At 39.3% G+C, this 24,898-nt stretch overlaps 2 non-coding genes across 2 annotated transcripts; both read right to left on the bottom strand.

Annotated features, from left to right (window-relative positions):
• Nucleotides 1-992: 992 nt before the first annotated feature.
• On the bottom strand, nucleotides 993-1,100 carry LOC112746128 (small nucleolar RNA R71). Its single transcript, XR_003174026.1, has one exon. It is a non-coding gene; the product is annotated as a small nucleolar RNA R71 (small nucleolar RNA).
• A 17,217-nt stretch (nucleotides 1,101-18,317) lies between these two features.
• LOC112746182 (small nucleolar RNA R71) lies at nucleotides 18,318-18,421 on the bottom strand. Its single transcript, XR_003174077.1, has one exon. It is a non-coding gene; the product is annotated as a small nucleolar RNA R71 (small nucleolar RNA).
• Between the last annotated feature and the right edge of the window lie 6,477 nt (nucleotides 18,422-24,898).

The following is a 24,898-nucleotide window of genomic DNA, read 5'->3' as shown; positions in this document are numbered from 1 at the left end:
AAAATATCTTTTTATCCTATCTTTTTCAAATATCTTTTCTAACTTCTTATCTTCTTATCTTTTCAAAATTGAATTTCAAATCTTTTTCAACTAACTAATTGACTTTTTGTTTGTTTCTTATCTTTTTCAAAACTACCTAACTAACTATCCCTCTCTAATTTTCAAAAAAACCTCCCTCTTTTTCAAAAATTCTTTTAATTAATTAATTGTTTCAACTTTTAATTTTAATTTTAATTTTATCTTAATTTTCGAAAATCATCAACTCCTTTTAAAAAAATTATTTTCGAAATTCTCTTCTCCCTCACCCTCTTCTATTTATTTAATTACTTACTAACACTTCTCTTCATCTCATATCTCTGCTCTCTTCACCCTTGTGTTTGGATTCTCCTCCCTTCTCTTTCCTTACATTACATTCTTTTCTTCTTCTACTCACACAAAGGAATCTCTATACTGTGACATAGAGGATTCCATATTTTCTTTGTTATTCCCTTCTTTTTCATATGAGCAGGAGCAAGGACAAGAACATTCTTGTTGAAGCAGACCCTGAACCTGAAAGGACTCTGAAGAGGAAACTAAGAGAAGCTAAAATACAACAATCCAGAGACAAACTTACAGGAATTTTTGAACAGGAAGAGGAGATGGCAGCCGAAAATAATAATAATGCAAGGAGGATGCTTGGTGACTTTACTGCACCAAATTCCAACTTACATGGAAGAAACATCTCCATCCCTACCATTGGAGCAAACAATTTTGAGCTTAATCCTCAATTAGTTTCTCTGATGCAACAAAACTGCAAGTTTCATGGACTTCCATCTGAAGATCTTTTTTAGCTCTTAACTGAATTCTTGCAGATATGTGATACTGTTAAGACTAATGGAGTAGATCCTGAAGTCTACAGGCTCATGCTTTTCCCGTTTGCTGTAAGAGACAGAGCTAGAATATGGTTGGACTCTCAACCTAAGGATAGCCTGAACTCTTGGGATAAGCTGAGTAAGCTTAGAGTGGATGTTCAAACCTTCAGATAGAAAGAAGGTGAATCCCTCTATGAAGCTTGGGAGAGATACAAGCAACTGACCAAAAAGTGTCCTTCTGACATGCTTTCAGAATAGACCATCCTGGATATATTCTATGATGGTCTGTCTGAATTAGCTAAGATGTCATTGGATACTTCTGCAGGTGGATCCATTCACCTAAAGAAAACACCTGCAGAAGCTCAAGAACTCATTGACATGGTTGCTAACAACCAGTTTATGTACACTTCTGAGAGGAATCCTGTGAATAATGGGACGCCTAAGAAGAAGGGAGTTCTTGAAATTGATACTCTGAATGCCATATTGGCTCAGAATAAAATATTGGCTCAGAATAAAATATTGACTCAGCAAGTCAATATGATTTCTCAGAGTCTGAATGGAATGCAAGCTGCATCCAACAGTACTCAAGAGGCATCTTTTGCAGAAGAGGCTTATGATCCTGAGAACCCTGCAATAGCAGAGGTAAATTACATGGGTGAACCCTATGGGAACACTTATAATCCCTCATGGAGAAATCACCCAAATCTCTCATGGAAGGATCAACAAAAGCCTCAACAAGGCTTTAATAATGGTGGAAGAAACAAGTTTAACAATAGTAAACCTTTTCCATCATCCACTCAGCAACAGACAGAGAATTTTGAACAAAATACATCTAATTTAGCAAACTTAGTCTCTGATCTATCTAAGGCCACTTTGAGTTTCATGAATGAAACAAGGTCCTCCATTAGAAATTTGGAGGCACAAGTGGGCCAGCTGAGTAAGAAGATCACTGATACCCCTCCAAGTGCTCTCCCAAGCAATACAAAAAAAAATCCAAAAGGAGAGTGCAAGGCCATTGAATTGACCATCATGGCCGAACCCACAAGAGAGGAGGAGGACATGAATCCCAATGAGGAAGACCTCCTGGGACGTCCAATGATCAATAAGGAGTTTTCCTCTGACGAACCAAAGGAATCTGAGACTCATCTAGAGACCATAGAGATTCCATTGAACCTCCTTATGCCATTCAAGAGCTCTGATGAGTATTCCTCTTCTGAAGAGAATGAGGATGTCACTGAAGAGCAAGTTGCCAAGTTCCTTGGTGCAATCATGAAGCTGAATGCCAATTTATTTGGTAAAGAGACTTGGGGAGATGAACCTCCCCTGTTCACCAATGAACTAAATGTATTGGATCAACTGACATTGCCTCAGAAGAAACAGGATCCTGGAAAGTTCCTAATACCTTGTACCATAGGCACCATAACCTTTGAGAAGGCTCTATGTGACCTTAGGTCACGAATAAACCTCATGCCACTCTTTGTAATGGAGAAACTGGGAATCTTTGAGGTGCTAGCTGCCAGAATCTCATTAGAGATGGCAGACAACCCAAGAAAAGAGGCTTATGGACAAGTAGAGGACATGTTAGTAAAGGTTGAAGGCCTTTACATCCCTGCTGATTTCATAATCCTGGATACTGGGAAGGATGAGGATGAATCCATCATTCTTGGAAGACCCTTCCTAGCCACAGCAAGAGCTGTGATTGATGTAGACAGAGGTGAACTAGTCCTTCAATTGAATGAGGACTCCCTTGTGTTTAAAACTCAAGATCATCCTTCTGTAAACATGGAAAAGAGGCACAGTAAGCTTCTCTCAGTACAGAGTCAACTAAAGCCCCCACAGTCAAACTCTAAGTTTGGTGTTGGGAGGCCTCAGCCAAACTCTAAGTTTGGTGTTGAACTCCCATATCCAAACTCTAAGTTTGGTGTTGGAAGTCTATAAAATTGACCTGATCACCTGTGTGGCTCCATGAGAGACCACTATCAAGCTATTGACATTAAAGAAGTGCTTGTTGGGAGGCAACCCAATTTTTTTTATCTAATTTTATTTTTATTTTTATTATTCTTTCATGTTTTATTAGGTTCATGATCATGTGGAGTCACAAAATAAATAGAAAAATAAAAAACAGAATCAAAAATAGCAGAAGAAAAATCACACCCTGGAGGAAGGGCATACTGGCATTTAAACGCCAGTAAGGAGCATCTGGCTGGCGTTCAACGCCAGAACAGAGCATGGATCTGGCGTTGAACGCCCAAAACAAGCAGCATCCTGGCGTTCAGATGCCAGGAATGCACACTAAGGAAAGCTGGCACTGAACGCCAGAAACAAGCATAGAACTGGCGTTCAACGCCAGAAACATGCTGCATCTGGGTGATGAACACCCAGAACAAGCACCAATTCGGCGTTTAAACGCCAGAATTGCATGCAAAGGCATTTTACATGCCTAATTGGTGCAAGGATGCAATTCCTTGACACCTCAGGATCTGTGGACCCCACAGGATCCCCACCTACCTCCACTCATACTCTCCCCTCTTCTCATTCATCGTCTCTTCCCAATAAACACCCTTCCCCAAAACTCTTCACCAATCACCTCAATCTCTCTCTTCCCTATTACCCATTCACCACTCACATCCACCCACTCTTCCCCATAAACCTACCTTATAAACCCCACCTACCTTCAAAATTCAAAATCACTTTCCCACCCAAACCCACCCTAAATGGCCGAACCTAACCCCTCTCCCTACACTATATAAACCCCTCCATTCTTCTTCATTTTCACACAACACAACCCTCTCTTCCTCTTCTTGGCAGAAACACAAACCTCTCTCCCTCTCCTCCATTTCTTCTTCTCCTTCATCTCTTCTTTCTTCTCTTACTCGAGGGCAAGCAATATTCTAAGTTTGGTATGGTAAAAGCATAGCTTTTTTGTTTTTCCATTACCATTGATGGCACCTAAGACTAGAGAATCCTCTAGAAAAGGGAAAGGGAAGACAAAAGCTTCCACCTCCGAGTCATGGGAGATGGAAAGATTCATCTCCAAAGCCCATCAAGACCACTTCTATGATGTTGTAGCCAAGAAGAAGGTGATCCCCGAGGTGCCTTTCAAACTCAAGAAAAATGAGTATCCGGAGATCTGACATGAGATCCATAGAAGAGGTTGGGAAGTTCTAACAAACCCCATCCAACAAGTCAGAATTCTAATGGTTCAAGAGTTCTATGCTAATGCATGGATCACTAGGAACCATGATCAAAGTAAGAACCCAAACCCAAAGAATTATCTCACCATGGTTCGGGGGAAATACTTAGATTTTAGTCTAGAAAATGTGATGTTGGCGTTCAACTTGCCAATGATGGAAGAGAACGCACGCCCCTACACAAAAAGAGTCAACTTTGATCAAAGGTTGGACCAAGTGCTCATAGACATATGTGTGGAAGGAGCTCAATGGAAGATTGACTCAAAAGGCAAACCGGTTCAACTGAGAAGACTGGACCTTAAGCCTGTAGCTAGAGGATGGTTGGAGTTCATTCAACGCTCAATCATTCCCACTAGCAACCGGTCTGAAGTTACTATAGACCGGGCCATCATGATCCATAGCATCATGATTGGAGAAGAGGTGGAGGTTCATGAGATTATACCCCAAGAACTCTACAAGGTGGCTGACAAGTCCTCCACTATGGCAAGGTTAGCTTTTCCTCACCTCATTTGCCATCTATGCAATTCAGCTGGGATTGACATAGAGGGAGATATCCTCATTGATAAGGACAAGCCCATCACTAAGAAAAGAATGGAGCAAATAAGAGAGCCTATTCATGGATCTCAAGAGACGCATGAAGAAGCTCATCACCAAGAAATCCCTGAGATGCCTCAAAGGATGCACTTTCCTCCACAGAACTTTTGGGAGCAAATCAATACCTCCCTAGGAGAACTGAGTTCCAACATGGGACAACTAAGGGTGGAACATCAAGAGCACTCAATCATCCTCCATGAAATTAGAGAAGATCAAAGAGCTATGAGGGAGGAGCAACAAAGATAAGGAAGAGACATAGAAGAGCTCAAGGACATCATTGGTTCCTCAAGAAGGAAACGCCACCATCACTAAGGTGGACTCATTCCTTGTTCTTAAATTTTCTGTTTTTCATTTTCTTATGTTAAATATTTATCTATGTTTGTGTCTTTATTACATGATCATTAGTGTCTAAGTGTCTATGCCTTAAAGTAGTGAATATGAATCCATCACCTCTCTTAAATGAAAAATGTTTTAAAAACAAAAGAACAAGAAGTACATGGTTTCGAATTCATCCTTGAACTTAGTTTAATTATATTGATGTGGAGACAATACTTTTTGTTTTCTGAATGAATGCTTGAACAGAGCATATGTCTTTTGAAGTTGGTGTTTTAGAATGTTAAATATGTTGGCTCTTGAAAGAATGATGAACAGGAGACATGTTATTTGATAATCTGAAAAATCATAAAAATGATTCTTGAAGTAAGAAAAAGCAGTGAATACAAAGCTTGCAGAGAAAAAAAATTGGCAAAAAAAAAATAGAAAAAGAAAAAGCAAGCAGAAAAAGCCAAAAGCTCTAAAAACCAAAAGGCAAGAGCAAAAAGCCAATAACCCTTAAAACCAAAAGGCAAGGGTAAATAAGAAGGATCCCAAGGCTTTGAGCATCAGTGGATAGGAGGGCCTAAAGGAATAAAATCCTGGCCTAAGCGGCTAAACCAAGCTGTCCCTAACCATGTGCTTGTGGCGTGAAGGTGTCAAGTGAAAACTTGAGACTGAGCGGTTAAAGTCAAGGTCCAAAGCGAAAAGAGAGTGTGCCTAAGAACCCTGGACACCTCTAATTGGGGACTTTAGCAAAGCTGAGTCACAATCTGAAAAGGTTCACCCAGTTATGTGTCTGTGGCATTTATGTATCCGGTGGTAATACTGGAAAACAAAGTGCTTAGGGCCACGACCAAGACTCATAAAGTAGCTGTGTTCAAGAATCAACATACTGAACTAGGAGAATCAATAACACTATCTGAACTCTGAGTTCCTATAGATGCCAATCATTCTGAACCTCAATGGATAAAGTGAGATGCCAAAACTTTTCAAGAGGCAAAAAGCTACAAGTCCCGCTCATCTGATTGGAGCTATGTTTCATTGATAGTTTGGAATTTATAGTATATTCTCTTCTTTTTATCCTATTTGATTTTCAGTTGCTTGGGGACAAGCAACAATTTAAGTTTGGTGTTGTGATGAGCGGATAATTTATACGCTTTTTGGCATTGTTTTTAGTATGTTTTTAGTAGGATCTAGTTACTTTTAGGGATGTTTTTATTAGTTTTTATCTTAAATTCCCATTTCTGGACTTTACTATAAGTTTTTGTATTTTTCTGTGATTTCAGGTATTTTCTGGCTGAAATTGAGGGACTTGAGCAAAAATCAGATTCAGAGGTTGAAGAAGGACTGCTGATGTTGTTGGATTCTGACCTCCCTGCACTCAAAGTGGATTGTCTGTAGCTACAAAACTCCAAATGGCGCGCTCTTAACGGCATTGGAAAGTAGACATCCAGGGCTTTCCAGCAATATATAATAGTCCATACTTTGCCCGAGTTTAGATGACGCAAAAGGGCGTTGAACGCCAGTTCTACGCTGTAGTCTGGAGTTAAAACGCCAGAAACACGTCACGAACCAGAGTTGAATGCCAAAAATACGTTACAACTTGGCGTTCAACTCCAAAAGAAGCCTCTGCACGTGTAAACTTTAAGCTCAGCCCAAGCACACACCAAGTGGGCCCCAGAAGTGGATTTATGCATCAATTATTTACTTCTGTAAACCCTAGTAGCTAGTCTAGTATATATAGAACTTTTTATCATTGTATTCAGAGTCTTGGTTACTCCGGTTCCCCTCTGGAGCCGAGACCAATGAACTCCATTATCACTTATGTATTTTCAATGGTAGAGTTTCTGCACTCCATAGATTAAGGTGTGGAGCTCTGCTGTTCCTCATGATTTAATGCAAAGTACTACTGTTTTATATTCAATTCAACTTATTCCGCTTCTAAGATATCCATTCGCACCCAAGAACATGATGAATGTGATGATTATGTGATGCTCATCATCATTCTCACTTATGAACGCGTGCTTGACGAACACTTTCGTTCTACATGCAACAAGCTAGAATGAGTATCTCTTAGATATCTAATACAGAGGACCGAGTCCGAGATATTAGAATCTTCGTGGTATAAGTTAGAACCCATGGATGGCCATTCCTGAGATCCAGAAAGTCTAAACCTTGTCTGTGGTATTTCGAGTAGAATCTGGGAAGGGATGGCTGTGACGAACTTCAAACTCGCAAGTGCTGGGCGTAGTGATAGAGGCAAAAGGAGGGTGAACCCTATTCCAGTATGATCGAGAACCTCCAGATGATTAGCTGTGCCGTGACAGAGCATTTGGACCTTTTTCACAGAGAGGATGGGATGTAGCCATTGACAACGGTGATGCCCTATATAAAGCTTGCCATGGAAAGGAGTAGGAAGGATTGGATGAAGACAGCAGGAAAGCAGAGGTTCAGAGGAACGAAAGCATCTCTATACACTTATCTGAAATTCTCACCAATGAATTACATAAGTATCTCTATCTTTATTTTCTATTTATTTATTATTATTATTCGAAAACTCCATAACCATTTGATATCCGCCTGACTGAGATTTACAAGGTGACCATAGCTTGCTTCAAGCTGACAATCTCCGTGGTATCGACCCTTACTCACGTAAGGTTTTATTACTTGGACGACCCAGTGCACTTGCTGGTTAGTTGTATCGAAGTTGTGACAAATTATGAATTAAGATTAGAGCACCAAGCTTTTGGAGCCATTACCAGGAATCACAATTTTATGCACCAAGAGCGTAAGCTAGTGATGCTTTCGGCTACTGGACTTTCGCCATCTAGGGTGCAGCACTCCACCGCTTCGCCTAGCAGCACGATGCTTGTAGACGAGGTAGAATTATAATAATTTGTTGGGTAAAGTATATTTTTTGACCCTAAAGTTTGTCAAAAGTTTTAAAAATACCTCTAAGTTTTATTTTGCTTCAATTTTGTCCCAAAAGTTTTCGATTTGCATCAAATATACCCTCAACAGCTAAATTTTCAAAAAATTTAAGACCAATTTAACAATAATGCATGAAAATTATGCTTCATTTGTTTGTATTGAAAGGTTGATTTTATGAAATTATTGTTGAATTGGTTTTAAATTTTTTAAAAATTAGCCGTCAGGGGTATATTTGATACAAATCGAAAACTTCTTGGACAAAATTGAAACAAAATAAAACTTAGGGGTATTTTTAAAACTTTTGTCAAACTTTAAGGACAAAAAGTATACTTTACCCTAATTTGTTTAAATCCAAGACATAAACAAAGACAAGGATGCGTCGCTGTGCAAATCTGCAAATCAGGCGCACGCGTCAGATACGCGCACGCGTCGCTCCTCGCTAGTCATCTCCTTTAATTCTTTTGCTCCTTCCATTTGTGCAAGCTTCCTCTCCATCCTCTAAGCCATTCCTACCCTATATAGCCTTCTTCTTTTTTTCTGCGGAAACTCCATCAAATCCATCCGAATGATGCCTAAAATAAACAGAATTGCACAAGACTCAAAGTAGCATCCAAAGTGGCTAAAAGATAATTAATTCTTGATTAAACTCAACAAATTAAATGCAAATTCACTAGGAAAAGATAGGAAAGATGCTCACGCATCACAACACCAAACTTGAATTGTTGCTTGTCCTCAAGAAACCAAAATAAGTGCAAGATTAAGATGTGAATTTTCATGAGAAGTGAGAGTTTAGTTATGCTTGTGTCTCTTCTTAAAGTGGAATTTATCTATTGCAATTCTGAACAGTTTTGGCATCTCACACTCCTTTGAATCAGAGGAATGTCAATGTCATGCGGAATTAGAATCTGGATCATTTTATGAGTTCTCTGATCTTTATACCTCAGTTAAATCCTTGAACACAACAGATGTCCTTTAATTCTCAATTAACTGGTGCTTTGCACCTTGAGCCTAGCCGTGACTTTAAATGTTCTGTCTCAAGGGTTAATTGACACAAGAACACCACAAGCACTTAACTGGGAAACTCTTTTGAAGTTCTTATTTTTTTCTTTCAGCTATTCCCAGACAGTGGTGCTCAAAGCCTTTGGCATACTCTACTAGTTGCAGTTGATCTCGACTATAAATGTTCTGTCTCAAGGATTACTTGACACAAGAACACCACAAGCATATGACTATGGAAACAACTCTTTGAGATTTTAATCATGTCTGACCTCCCTAGTCATTTATGCTCAGAGACTTGGACATTGCTTTTATATCCTCTCTTTTTTTTTTGCTGTTTCTTTTGCTTCAAGGATTAACTGTCACAAATTTTCAGAAGATTCATAATACTTCTCTAAATTTCTTTTCCTTATACGTCAACATTCATTGATTCAAATTCAAACATGCACGGTTTATGTCATGCATTCAGAATTACAGAGAACACCACTACATTTAATTAAATGAGACTAGTCTAAAAAAAATAAACTCAATTTCTCATGCATTACATCCCCTTTTCTTCTTTCTTTTTGATTTTAAGCTCAGTGGGTAATACATGAGACACCTTTCGCAATTAAAGTAACTAACAGAAATTTTGAAAATAACAGAACTAAACTAGAACCTAGGAATTTATCTAATAAAGGATCATGCAATAAACGAGACAAAATAGCAAAAGACCGGAACATAACATAGTGAGAGCGAGAAAGAATATAGAATGAAAGGAATTCAACCACCTCAGTTATCCTAGTGGCCGTTTTATTCTTCAGGGTGTGCTCCTCTGTGAAGATGATTCGCCTCCCTTTGGTACCACAAAATTAAACAGGAAAACCAACAGCGAAGCGACAACACCAAACTTAAAGGTTTGCTTGTCCTCAAGCAAAGAAGAACTGAAAACAAAAACAAATAGTATGATGAAAGAAGAATAAAAGGATAAAAGAACAAGAGAGAATTAGGATTTGGGAGGGAGAGAGAATGAAAATCAGAACTGGGCGGCGCACTAGTGGAGTTGTGCGGCGCATGCGATGCGTACGCGTACAGCACGCGTACGCGTGGGTCGCCCGATTTTGAAAGTGACGTGTAAGCGTCTGGCACGCGTATGCGTGCCCTTGGTTGTGTGAATCGCGCGAAGGCGGCTGCGGGCACGCACAACTCTCTGTTCGCGTGGCCTGGGAACCAAAATTCTCATATGATGCGTACGCGTCATTAACGCGCATGCGTGGATGGCCATTTATGCAAAGTACGCGCACGCTTGATCAAGTTTGTGCCTCTAGCACAGTTCCAGGCCCAAGCCAACACAACTTTCTACCCAAACACTCGTTGACGCCGATTTTCAAGGTCACGCGTACGCGTTAGGTACGCGCACGCGTGGTTGGCTAAAAGCGCAAATGACGCGCACGCGTGAATGACGTGTACGTGTGGGCTCGCATGTGCGCAAGGCACGCCACTAGCACCACTCCTGCCCAACTCTCTGTTTAATTTTTATTTTTCTCACACTCACATATGACGCGTGCGCGTCGTGTGCTCTTTTTTTTTTTAGGCAAAAAGTTTTTCGAAGTGTTCGGTTCCTGTTCTAAAATAGCTGCAAGATCATAACACACGTAAAACGAAAGAAAAAATGTAAAAACTCAATAAAAATCAAATAAATTAGAAAATCACCACTACAAAAAATAACTAAGGATACAAATTTATCGGGTTGCCTCCCGACAAGCACTTCTTTAACGTCACTATCTTGACGGTCAGTTCTGCTAATTCAGCAGATGAGCGGACCTCTGTCAATTGATCTCGCCTCCAAGATAGTGCTTCAACCTCTGGCCATTCACTGTAAATTTCCTGTCAGAATTCTCTTCTTGTATTTCCACATGACCATATGGTGAAGCTCTGGTAACCACAAACGGTCCTGACCACCGGGATTCAGCTTCCCGGGAAAGAGTTTGAGCCTTGAATTATACAGAAGCACTCTCTGTCCAGGCTCAAAGACTCTGATGGTAATCTTCTTATCGTGCAATAACTTGGTTCTCCCCTTATAGAGCTTGGCATTCTCATAGGCTGAATATCTAAATTCATCAAGCTCATTCAACTGAAGCATTCGCTTAATTCCTGCAACTTCTGAATCAAGATTCAGATACCTGATTGCCCAGTAAGCTTTATGCTCTAGCTCAACTGGCAAGTGACAGGCTTTGCCATAGACCAATTGATAAGGGGACATACCAATAGGAGTCTTGTAAGCTGTACGGTATCCCCATAGAGCATCATCAAGCTTCCTAGACCAGTCCTTTCTTGAAACACTGACGGTCTTCTCTAGAATCCTCTTGAGTTCCCTGTTGGAAACATCAACCTGTCCACTTGTCTGAGGGTGATAGGTGGTTGCCATTTTATAACGGACTCCATATCTTTGTAGAAGAGAGTCCAGCTATCTGTTACAGAAGTGACTTCCTCCATCACTAATGAGTGTCCTTGGAACACCAAACCGGCTAAAGATATATCTCTGAAGAAAACTCATTACCACCTTGGCATCATTAGTGTGTAGAGCCACAGCTTCCACCCACTTGGACACATAATCAACTGCCACTAAGATATAGTTGTTTGAATGTGAGGGTGGGAAAGGTCCCATGAAATCAATACCCCATACATCAAACAATTCAACCTCAAGAATCCCCTACTGTGGCATTTCATGGTTGGCAGGGAGATTTGTGGCTTTTTCACATCTGTCACAGTGCTTCACAAATTCTCTTGAATCTCTGAAGAGAGTCGGCCAATAAAACCCGCTCTGAAGGACCTTTGTAGCTGTCCTTTCACCACCAAAGTGTCCTCCATAATCAGAACCATGACAGTGCCAGAGAATCTGCTGTTTTTCCTCATTCGGGACACATCTCCGGATTAAACCATCTGAAAACCTTTTAAAAAGGTACGGTTCCTCCTAAATGTAGTACTTTGCATCAGTCAATAGCTTCTTTACTTATTGCCTACTGTACTCCTTTGGAATAAAATTCATGGTTTTGTAATTCACAATGTCTGCAAACCATGGAGCCTGCTGAATAAGGAATAATTGCTCATCCAGAAATGTCTCAGTCATAGCTGTGGGTGGTTGTACTCCTGCTTCAGGCTCAATTCGGGAGAGATGGTCAGCTACTTGATTTTCTGACCCTTTCCTATCTTTTATCTCAATATCAAACTCCTGAAGGAGTAACACCCATCTGATTAATCTTGGTTTAGAATCCTGTTTTGTTAGAAGGCACTTCAAAGCAGCATGATCAGTATAAACAATAACCTTAGAACCAATTAAATAAGACCTAAACTTATCAACAGCATACACAATAGCTAATAATTATTTTTCTGTAGTTGTGTAATTCTTTTGGGAATCATTTAACACACGGCTAGCATAGTAAATGACATCTATAAGCTTGCCATGCCTTTGTCCTAAAACAGCTCCTATAGCAAAATCACTAGCATCACACATCAACTCAAATGGTAAATCCCAGTCAGGGAGAGCTATGATGGGAGCAGAGGTAAGGTTTGCTTTTAGAGTTTCAAAAGCATGCAGGCAATCAAAATCAAAGACACAAAGAACATCAACAACCAATAGGTTGCTTAATGGTTTAGCAATTTTAGAAAAATCCTTTATAAATCTTCTATAAAATCCCGCATGACCCAAGAAACTCCTAACTGCCTTAACATTAGCTGGTGGTGGTAATTTTTTAATTACCTCCACCTTTGTTCTATCAACCTCAATTCCCTTACTTGAAATCCGGTGTCCAAGAACAATACCTTCTGTAACCATAAAATGACATTTTTCCCAATTTAAAACAAGGTTTCTTGTCTTGACACCGTTTCAAGACAAGAGATAAATGCTTAAGGCAGGATTCAAAAGAATTACCAAAAACAAAAAAATGATCCATAAATACCTCAATGAACTTTTCAACCATATCAGAAAAAATTGAAAGCATACACCTTTGAAAAGTTGCTGGAGCATTATAAACTCCAAAAGGCATTCTCCTGTAGGCAAATACTCCAAAGGGGCATGTGAATGCTGTCTTCTCTTGATCTTGAGGGTCCACTGCAATTTCATTATATCCAGAGTATCCATCTAGAAAATAATAAAAAGCATGACCGGCTAACCTCTCAAGCATCTGATCAATGAAAGACAGGGGGAAGTGATCCTTCCTTATTGCCGTGTTTAGCCTCCTGTAGTCTGTACACATTCTCCAACCTATGACTGTTCGTGTAGGAATAAGCTCATTCTTTTCATTCTTGATCACTGTCATCCCTCCTTTCTTGAGAACTACCTGCACAGGACTTACCCAAGGACTGTCAGAAATAGGGTAAATAATACCTGCTTCCTATAATTTCATTACCTCTTTTTGAATCACCTCTTTCATGGTTGAATTGAGTCTCCTTTGTGGTTGCACAACTGGTTTAGCATCATCTTCATGGAGGCTCTTGTGCATACACTTGGTTGGACTAATCTTTTCAAGTCACTAATGGTCCACCCAAGAGCTGTTTTATGGCTCCTGAGCACTGAAATAAGTGCCTCTTCCTCTTCAGGCTTCAGGGAAGAGCTAATAATCACTGGATAGGAATCATTTTCACCCAAGAACACATATTTCAGAGAAGGAGGTAAAGGTTTGAGCTCAAGCTTGGGGGCTTCCTCCTCTGCTTTAGGCGTGTTAACCATAACCCTCTGGGGTGGTGACTCATCAACTTCAACTAATTCATACTCAGAAATAGGATCCAGAATGTCATCAAGCACCTCAGCTTTCAGTGCCTCTTGAATAAGTGGTTCAATAATATCTATTTTCATACACCCTTCAAAATCATTAGGATGCTTGAGAGCTTCAAAAACATTAAGGACCACCTGTTCTTCATTGACTCTCAGGGTTAATTCACCCTTTTGCACATCAATCAGAGCTCTAATATAACAAAATCAACAGGAAAAATAAATGGTCCTACTTTCACAAGTAAATCCTCAACAACACCCATAGGTAATTTAATAGAAAGATCAGCAAGTTGAAGAGAAATACAAGAGGGTTTTTCATCACTAAAAGTGGCATGAGATTGATGCTAGCTCCAAGATCACATAAAACCCTCTGAATGGTGACATCTCCAATAGTGCAAGGAACTACAAAGCTCCCTGGATCTGGCATCTTCTCAGGAAGGTTGTGTTGGATAATAGCACTACATTCCTTGGTTAACACCACTGTTTCTTGTTCCTTCCAATTCTTCTTGTAGGTCAACAATTCTTTCATAAATTTTGTATAGAGAGGCATTGACGAGCGGATAATTTATACGCTTTTTGGCATTATTTTTAGTATATTTTTAGTAGAATCTGGTTACTTTTAGGGATGTTTTTATTAGTTTTTATGTTAAATTCACATTTCTGGACTTTACTATGAGTTTGTGTGTTTTTCTGTGATTTCAGGTATTTTCTGGCTGAAATTGAGAGACTTGAGCAAAAATCAGATTCAGAGGTTGAAGAAGGACTGTTGATGTTGTTGGATTCTGACCTCCCTGCACTCAAAGTGGATTTTCTGGAGCTACAGAACTCGAAATGGCACGCTTCTAATTGAGTTGGAAAGTAGATATCCAGGGCTTTCCAGAAATGTATAATAGTCCATACTTTGTACGAGTTTAGACGACGTAAAAGGGCGTTGAACGCCAGTACGACGCTGCTGTCTGGAGTTAAACGCCAGAAACAAGTCACAAACCAGAGTTGAACGCCAGAAATACGTTACAACCTGGCGTTCAACTCCAAGAATGACCTCTGCACGTGTAACATTCAAGCTCAGCCCAAGCACACACCAAGTGGGCCCCGGAAGTGGATTTATGCATCAATTACTTACTTTTGTAAACCCTAGTAACTAGTTTATTATAAATAGGACTTTTTACTATTGTATTAGACATCCTGGATTGTATTTTGATCCTGTGATCACGTTTTGGGGGCTGGCCATTCGGCCATGCCTGCACCTTTCACTTATGTATTTTCAACGGTAGAGTTTCTACACTCCATAGATTAAGGTGTGGAGCTCTGCTGTTCCTCAAAGATTAATGCAAAGTACTACTGTTTTTCTATTCAACTCAACTTATTCCGCTTCTAAGATATTCATTCGCACTTCAACCTGAATGTGATGAATGTGACAATCATCATCATTCCCTACGAACGCGTGCCTGACAACCACTTCCGTTCTACCTTAGATTGAATGGGTATCTCTTGGATCTCTTAATTAGAATCTTCGTGGTATAAGCTAGATTGATGGCGGCATTCATGAGAGTCCGGAAAGTCTAAACCTTGTCTGTGGTATTCCGAGTAGGACTCTGGGATTGAATGACTGTGATGAGCTTCAAACTCGCGAGTGCTGGGCGTAGTGACAGACGCAAAAGGAGGGTGAATCCTATTCCAGTATGATCGAGAACCTCAGATGATTAGCCGTGCTGTGACAAAGCATTTGGACCATTTTCACAAGAGGATGGGATGCAGCCATTGACAAGGGTGATGCCTCCAGACGATTAGCCATGCAGTGACAGTGCATCGGACCATTTTCCAGAGAGGATTAAAAGTAGCCATTGACAACGGTGATGTCCTTACATAAAGCCAGCCATAGAAAGGAGTAAGACTGATTGGATGAAGACAGCAGGAAAGCAGAGGTTTAGAGGAACGAAAGCATCTTCATGCATTTATCTGAAATTCTCACCAAGGATTTACATAAGTATTTCTATCCTTATTTTATTATTTACTTTCGAAAACTCCATAACCATTTTATATCCGCCTGACTGAGATTTACAAGATGACCATAGCTTGCTTCATACCAACAATCTCCGTGGGATCGACCCTTACTCGCGTAAGGTTTATTACTTGGACGACCCAGTGCACTTGCTGGTTAGTTGTGCGAAGTTGTGATAAAAAGTTGAGATTACAATTGAGCGCACCATGTTGATGGCGCCATTGATGATCATAATTTCGTGCACCACGTTTTTGGCGCCGTTGCTGGAGATTGTTCGAGTTTGGACAACTGACGGTTCATCTTGTTGCTCAGATTAGGTAATTTTCTTTTTGTTTTATTTTCAAAAATTTTTCAAAAACCTTTCAAAAATTTCTCATCTGTTTTTCGAAAAAAAAAATATTTCAAAAATTTTCTCCTTTGTTTTTGAAAAAATTTTAAAATAAAAATGTTTTCAAAAAAAATAAAAATATATTTTTCTCCAGAATTTTTAAGAATGAATTCTAGTGTTTCATGAAGCATGTTGAAGCCTGGCTGGCTGTAAAGCCATGTCTAATTCTTTTGGATAGGGTATGTTAGGCGTGTCATGTCTGAGTTACATACTAAAGCTTGGCTGGCTATTAAGCCATGCCTAACCCTTTGATTGAAGCTTTAGACTAAAGAGCATAAGATTCCTGGAATTCATATTAAAAATTTTGGAATCCTTATTTTTCTTTTTCAAAATGATTTTCGAAAATATTAAAAAGAAAATACAAAAAAAATCATAAAATAAAAAAAAAATCAAAAATATTTTGTGCTTCTTGTTTGGGTCTTGAGTCAAGTTGAAAGTTTGGTGTCAATTGCATATTCATCTTGCATTTTTCGAAAAATTCATGCATTCATAGTCTTCTTCATGATCTTCAAGTTGTTCTTGGTAAGTCTTCTTGTTTGATCTTGATGTTTTCATGTTTTGTGTCTTTTCTTGTTTTTCATATGCATTCTTGCATTCATAGTGTCTATACATGAAAAATTTTTAAGTTTGGTGTCTTGCATGTTTTCTTTGCATATAAAAATTTTCAAAAATAAGTCTTGATGTTCATCATGACATTCAAAGTGTTCTTGGTGTTCATCTTGACATTCATAGTGTTCTTGCATTCATCACATGTTTTGATCTAAAAACTCTCATGCATTGAGTCTTTTTCATGTTTTTCTCTCTCATCATTAAAAATTCAAAAATCAAAAAAATATCTTCTCCTTTTTCTTCTCATAAATTCGAAAATTTGAGTTGACTTTTTCAAAAATTTTTAAAATTCAATTGTTTCCTATGAGTCAAATCAAATTTTCAATTTAAAAATCTTATCTTTTTCAAAATCTTTTTCAAAAATCAAATCTTTTTCATTTTTATTAGTTATTTTCGAAAATTTTAAAAATATTTTTCAAAAACCTTTTTCTTAATTTTATATCATAATTTTCGAAAATAACATCATCAATTAATATTTTGATTCAAATATTTCAAGTTTGTTACTTACTTGTTAAGAAAGATTCAAACTTTAAGTTCTGGAATCATATCTTGTGATTTCTTGTGAATCAAGTCATTAATTGTGATTTTAAAAATCAAATATTTTTCAAAACTAATTTCAATCATATCTTTTCAAAAATATCTTCTTATCTTATCTTTTTCAAAAATTTGATTTTAAAATATCTTTTCTAACTTCCTATCTTCTTATCTTTTCAAAATTGATTTTTAAATTTGTTTCAACTAACTAACTAACTTTTTGTTTGTTTCTTATCTTTTTCAAAACTACCTAACTAACTCTCTCTCTCTAATTTTCGAAAATATCTTCCCTCTTTTTCAAAATTTCTTTTTAATTAACTAATTATTTTGATTTCTGATTTTTGAAAATTACTAACCTTTTTCAAAAACTATTTTCGAAAATCACTAACCCTTTTTCAAAAATAATTTTCGAAAATCCATCTCCCTCATCTCCTCCTAATTATTTATTCATCTACTAACACTTCTCTTCATCTCACATCACTGCTCCTATCCTTACCCTTGTGTTTGGATTCTTCATTCTTCTTCACCCATATTCCTTTTCTTCTTCTACTAACAATAAGGAACCTTTTTACTGTGACAAAGAGGATTCCTCTTCTTTTCTTGTTCTCTTCTCTTTCTTATGAGCAGGAACAAGGAAAAAGGCATTCTTGTTGAAGTTGATCCAGAACCTAAAAGGACTCTGAAGAGAAAACTAAGAGAAGCTAAATTACAACAATCCAGAGACAACCTTATTGAAAATTTCGAACAAGTAAAGGAGATGGCAGCCGAACCCAACAACAATAATGCAAGGAGGATGCTTGGTGACTTTACTGCACCAAATTCCAATTTACATGGAAGAAGCATCTCCATTCCTACCATTCGAGCAAACAACTTTGAGCTGAAATCTCAGCTAGTTTCTCTGATACAGCAGAACTGCAAGTTTCATGGACTTCCATCTGAAGATCCTTTTTAGTTCTTAACTGAATTCTTGCAGATATGTGATACTGCTAAGACTAATGGAGTAGATCCTGAAGTCTACAGGCTCATGCTTTTCCCTTTTGCTGTAAGAGACAGAGCTAGAATATGGTTGGGCTCTCAACCTAAGGATAGCCTGAACTCTTGGGATAAGCTGGTCAAGGCTTTCTTAGCCAAGTTCTTTCCTCCTCAAAAGCTGAGCAAGCTTAGAGTTGATGTTCAAACCTTCAAACAGAAAGAAGGTGAATCCCTCTATGAAGCTTGAGAGAGATACAAGGAACTGACCAAAAAGTGTCCTTCTGACATACTTTCAGAATGGACCATCTTGGATATATTCTATGATGGTCTGTCTGAATTAGCTAATATGTCATTGGATACTTCTGCAGGTGGATCCATTCACCTAAAGAAAACGCCTGCAGAAGCTCAAGAACTCATTGACATGGTTGCTAATAACCAGTTCATGTACACTTCTGAAAGGAATCCTGTGAATAATGGGACGCCTATGAAGAAGGGAGTTCTTGAAATTGATACTCTGAATGCTATATTAGCTCAGAATAAAATATTGACTCAGCAAGTCAATATGATTTCTCAGAGTCTAAATGGAATGCAAGCTGCATCCAACAGTACTCAAGAGGCATCTTCTGAAGAAGAAGCTTATGATCCTGAAAACCCTGCAATAGCAGAGGTAAATTATATGGGTGAACCTTATGGAAACACATATAATTCATCATGGAGAAATCATCCAAATTTCTCATGGAAGGATCAAAAGCCTCAACAAGGCTTTAATAATGGTGGAAGAAATAGGTTTAACAATAGTAAACCTTTTCCATCATCCACTCAGCAACAGACAGAGATCTCTGAACAAAATACCTCTAATTTAGCAAACTTAGTCTCTGATCTGTCCAAGGCCACTGTAAGTTTCATGAATGAAACAAGGTCATCCATTAGAAATTTGGAGGCACAAGTGGGCCAGCTGAGTAAAAGGATCACTGAAATCCCTCCTAGTACTCTCCCAAGCAATACAGAAGAGAATCCAAAAGGAGAGTGCAAGGCCATTGAATTAATTACCATGGCCGAACCTGTAAGAGAGGACGTGAATCCTAAGGACGAAGACCTCCTGGGACGTCCAGTGATCAATAAGGAGTTTCCCTCTGAGGAACCAAAGGAATCTGAGACTCATCTAGAGACCATAGAGATTCCATTAAACCTCCTTATGCCCTTCATGAGCTCTGATGAGTATTCCTCTTCTGAAGAGAATGAGGATATTACTGAAGAGCAAGTTACCAAGTACCTTGGTGCAATCATGAAGCTGAATGCCAAATTATTTGGTATTGAGACTTGGGAAGATGAACCTCCCTTGTTCACTAATGAACTGAGTGATCTAGATCAACTGACATTGCCTCAGAAGAAACAGGATCCTGGAAAGTTCTTAATAGCTTGTACCATAGGCACCATGCCCTTTGAGAAGGCTCTATGTGACCTTGGTTCAGGGATAAACCTCATGCCCTTCTCTGTAATAGAGAAACTAGGAATCTATGGGGTGCAAGCTGCCAAAATCTCATTAGAGATGGCAGACAATTCAAGAAAACAGGCCTATGGACAAGTAGAGGACGTGCTAGTAAAGGTTGAAGGTCTTTACATCCCTGCTGATTTCATAGTCCTGGATACTGGGAAGGATGAGGATGGATTCATCATCCTTGGAAGACCCTTCCTAGCCACAGCAAGAGCTGTGATTGATGTGGACAGAGGAGAATTGATCCTTCAATTAAATGAAGACAACCTTGTGTTTAAATTTCAAGGATCTCTCTCTGTACCCATGGAGAGGTGATGCCAGGGCATCTTGGCCAGTTTCACTGACCTTTTCTTTACTATTTTTAGGTTAGTTTCATGCATTTCTTTAGGAAATATGCTAGTTTTGGGTAAATATTCACTTATGCCTTGACTCAAGCATACATTGTGTATTTTACATGATTTCATGAGGATTTTGCATAAGTTTAGTGACAAATATTATGTTGCATTACTCATGACTTGGACTAGAGCTTTGATGCACTTTGTGGCTTGATTTCAGGACCAAAAAGAAGCAAGAAAAGGGGAGGTAACTTGCAAGATTAATGAGAAAAGTGATTGCCAATAACACTCTCAAAAAAAGCCATCAATACCCACGTTAGAGAGTCACGTTAACCAAGTTAACGTAAACTCTAACGTGGAGAAGAGAAGTTGAGCCAACGTTAGTGACACTCAACATTGTCACTAACGTTGGCAATTACTCATAAGTGGCCACGTTAGAAGCCACGTTAACCTAGTTAACGTGGCCTCTAACGTTAAAGGGGGGAAGAGAAGCCAACGTTAGTGACACTCAACATTGTCACTAACGTTGGCCTATGGTGCAAAGTACCACGTTAACTCCCACGTTAACTTGGTTAACGTGGGAACTAACGTAGAAGATGAAGAGTTATCGACAACGTTAGTGACACTCAACATTGTCACTAACGTTGAAGCAACCACACAACCCCCAAGAGTCACGTTAACTTCCACGTTAACTTGGTTAACGTGGAAGCTAACGATGAGAAATGAAGGATGAGCCAACATTAGTGACACTCAACATTGTCACTAACGTTGGGATGGCTAAAAGATGGCCACGTTAGAAGCCACGTTAAACTAGTTAACGTGGACTCCAACGTGAGACCTAGGGGCACATTGGAACGTTAGTGACAATGTTGAATGTCACTAACGTTCTCGAAGGATGGCAAAGGCCACGTTAGAAGCCACGCTAACCTAGTTAACGTGAGCTTTAACATGAAGCAAGAAGGGGCACACTGGAACGTTAGTGACAATGTTGAGTGTCACTAACGTTCTCGAAGGTTGACAAGGCAACGTTAAAAGCCACGTTAACCTAGTTAACGTGGGTTTTAACGTGAGGCAAAAGGGGTGCATTGGAACGTTAGTGACAATGTTAAGTGTCACTAACGTCCCCGAACTTGGACTTTCACTAAATGATTAACACTCCTACGCCCTGAGCTTAAATCTCTGCCCACTCTGCACTTTCTCTCTGCAAGTAAAGCCAAGCCCAAATAAAGAAAGGAACTGCTTCAAACTCAAGATCCAAAGGCCCAAGACTTGAAGAGTGAACTAGAAGCTGAGAAGAGTAGTATATATAGGAGTAGCTTTGAATTGTAAGGGAGTTCTGGAGGCTGAAGAACCACTCTCTGTATTTTACTTTCTTTGCAATTTCTAGTTTTATGATGTATTCTCCATCTTTGTTTTCATTTTCAAGAGCTATGAACAACTAAACCCCTTTCATTGGGTTAGGGAGCTCTGTTGTAATTTGATGGATCAATACTAATTTTCATTGTTCTTCTTCTATTTTTCCTCTTGATTTTACTTGAAAGCTTTCGATCTTCATCCAATTGAGTAGTTATCTTGGAAGAGAAGCTATTCAAACTTGGATCTCTTTTGAACCTTGGAAGAGGAATGAAGAGATCAAGCTATAAATGCTTTCTCATGCTGGACCAAATTGGGTTTGGATGGGTATGTGACTGTAACCCTCTCAATACTTGGTTTGGGAAATGCATGTGGTATAATCAGTGACCATACTTCATCTCTTCTCATGAGCAATTGACCAAGGAATTGGTTATTGATCAAGATTTGAGAGATTGAATTGCAAGGAATTACAATTCAATCACTTAAGATTGCCAAGGAGATCAATGAGTGCATTAATTGAGGAAGAGATGAAAATGAACTTGATCCGGAGAATTGCAACATCTCCTAAGCCCAATGAACTCCCCATCTCTAATCTTACCCATTCTCTTTAATTTCTGCGATTTACTTTTATGAGCAAATCCCCCATTCCCATTTATAATTCTGCAATTTATTTTCAATCATTTACTTCCAATCCTTTAATTCTAGCATTTACTTTTCTGTTATTTACATTCCCGCCATTTTATTTTCTGCAACTCTCAACCCAATTTCTGGATTCGCTCAACTAGAACATTCTTCTAATTAAAGTTGCTTGATCAATCAATCCCTGTGGGATTCGACCTCACTCTATTGTGAGTTTTTACTTGACGACAACTTCGGTACACTTGCCGAAGGAAGATTTGTTGAGAGACAAGTTTTCCACGCAACAAGAGGAAGCACAGTAAGCTTCTCTCATTGCAGAGTCAACCAGAGCCCCCACAGTCAAACTCTAAGTTTGGTGTTGGGAGGCCACAACCAAACTCTAAGTTTGGTGTTAGGGAGTCTCAATAATGCTCTGAACATCTGTGAGGCTCCATAAGAGCCCACTGTCAAGCTATTGACATTAAAGAAGCGCTTGTTGGGAGGCAACCCAATTTTTATCTAATTATATTTTTACTGGTTATATGTCTTTATAGGTTCATGATCATGTGGAGTCACAAAATAAATACAAAAATTGAAAACGAAATCAAAAACAGCAGAAGAAAAATCACACCCTGGAGGAGGATCTCACTGGCATTTAAACGCCAGTAAAAAGCATCTGGCTGGCATTCAACGCCAGAACAGAGCATGGTTCTGGCGCTAAACGCCCAAAATGGGAAGCATCTGGGCGTTTGAACGCCAAAATTGCACCCTGGAGAAGAGCTGGCACTGAACGCCTAGAACAAGCATGGTTCTGGCGTTCAACGCCAGAAATGGGCAACAAATGGGCGTTCAACGCCCAGAACAAGCACCAATCTGGCGCTGAACGCCCAGAGTTGTGTGCAAGGGCATTTTGCATGCCCAATTTGGTGCAAGGTTGTAAATCCTTGAACACCTCAGGATCTGTGGACCCCACAAGATCCCCACCTACCTCCACTCACTTCTTCTCACCCCTCTTTCACACAATCCCATAAACACTCTTCCCCAAAAACTCTTCACCAATCACCTCAATCTCTCTTCCCTATCACCACTTCACCACTCACATCCATCCACTCTTCCGCATAAACCTACCTCATAAACTTCACTTACCTTCAAAATTCAAAACCACTTTCCCACCCTAAATGGCCGAACCTTACCCCCCTCCCTTCCCTATATAAAGCCCTCCATTCTTCTTCAAATTCACACAACACAACCCTCTTTTTCCCTTCTTGGCCGAAACACAACCCCTTCTCCCTCTCCTCCATTTCTTCTTCTTCTTCATCTATTCTTTCTTCTCTTGCTCGAGGGCGAGCAACATTCTAAGTTTGGTGTGGTAAAAGCATAAGCTTTTTGTTTTTCCATTACCATTGATGGCACCCAAGACCAGAGAATCCTCTAGAAAAGGGAAAGGGAAGACAAAAGCTTCCACCTCCGAGTCATGGGAGATGGAAAGATTCATCTCCAAAGCTCATCAAGACCACTTCTATGATGTTGTGGCCAAGAAGAAGGTGATCCCCGAGGTCCCTTTCAAGCTTAAGAAGAATGAGTATCCGGAGATCCGACATGAAATCCAAAGAAGAGATTGGGAAGTTCTAACAAACCCGATCCAACAAGTCGGCATCCTAATGGTTCAAGAGTTCTATGCCAATGCATGGATCACTAGGAACCATGATCAAAGTAAGAATCCGGACCCAAAGAATTATCTCACCATGGTTCGGGGGAAATACTTAGATTTTAATCCAAAAAATGTGAGGTTGGTGTTCAACTTGCCTATGATGCAAGGAGATGCACGCCCCTACACTAGAAGGGTCAACTTTAATCAAAGGTTGGACCAAGTCCTCATGGACATATGTGTGGAAGGAGCTCAATGGAAGATGGACTCCAAAGGCAAGCTGGTTCAACTAAGAAGACTGGACCTCAAGCTTGTAGCTAGAGGATGGTTACAGTTCATACAACGCTCCATCATCCCCACTAGCAACCGATCCGAAGTTACTGTGGATCGGGCCATCATGATTCATAGCATCATGATTGCAGAGGAAGTAGAAGTTCATGAAGTCATCTCCCTTAAACTCTACAAAATAGCCGAAAAGTCCTCCCCCATGGCAAGGCTAGCTTTTCCTCATCTTATTTGCCATCTATGTTACTCAGTTGGAGCTTTCATAGAAGGAGACATTCCCATTGAGGAAGAGAAGCCCATCACTAAGAAAAGGATGGAGCAAGCAAGAGAGCCCATTCATGGAGCTCAAGAGGTGCATGAAGCTCATCACCATGAGATCCCGGAGATGCCTCAAATGCATTTCCCTCCACAAAACTATTGGGAGCAAATCAACACCTCCCTAGGAGAATCAAGTTCCAACATGGGACAATTAAGGGTGGAACATCAAGAGCACTCCATCATCCTTCATGAAATTAGAGAAGATCAAAAAGCAATGAGGGAGGAGAAACAAAGACAAGGAAGAGACATAGAAGAGCTCAAGGACATCATTGGTTCCTCAAGAAGGAAACGTCACCATCACTAAGGTGGACTCATTCCTTGTTATTACTTTCTCTGTTTTTCGTTTCTATGATAAGTGCTTATCTATGTTTGTGTCTTCATTACATGATCATTAGTATTTAGTAACTTTGTCTTAAAGTTATGAATGTCCTATGAATTCATCACCTCTCTTAAATGAAAAATGTTTTAATTCAAAAAGAACAAGAAGTACATGAGTTTCGAATTTATCCATGAACTTAGTTTAATTATATTGATGTGGTAACAATGCTTCTTGTTTTCTGAATGAATGCTTGAACAGTGCATATGTCTTTTGAAGTTGCTGTTTAATAATGTTAAATATGTTGGCTCTTGAAAGAATGATGACTAGAGACATGTTATTTGATAATCTGAAAAATCATCAAAATGATTCTTGAAGCAAGAAAAAGCAGCAAAGA

Source organism: Arachis hypogaea, chromosome 14 (genome assembly GCF_003086295.3).
Source record: "Arachis hypogaea cultivar Tifrunner chromosome 14, arahy.Tifrunner.gnm2.J5K5, whole genome shotgun sequence".
NCBI classification, from domain to species: Eukaryota; Viridiplantae; Streptophyta; class Magnoliopsida; order Fabales; family Fabaceae; genus Arachis; species Arachis hypogaea.
This window is presented reverse-complemented; position numbering and strand designations above follow the sequence as displayed.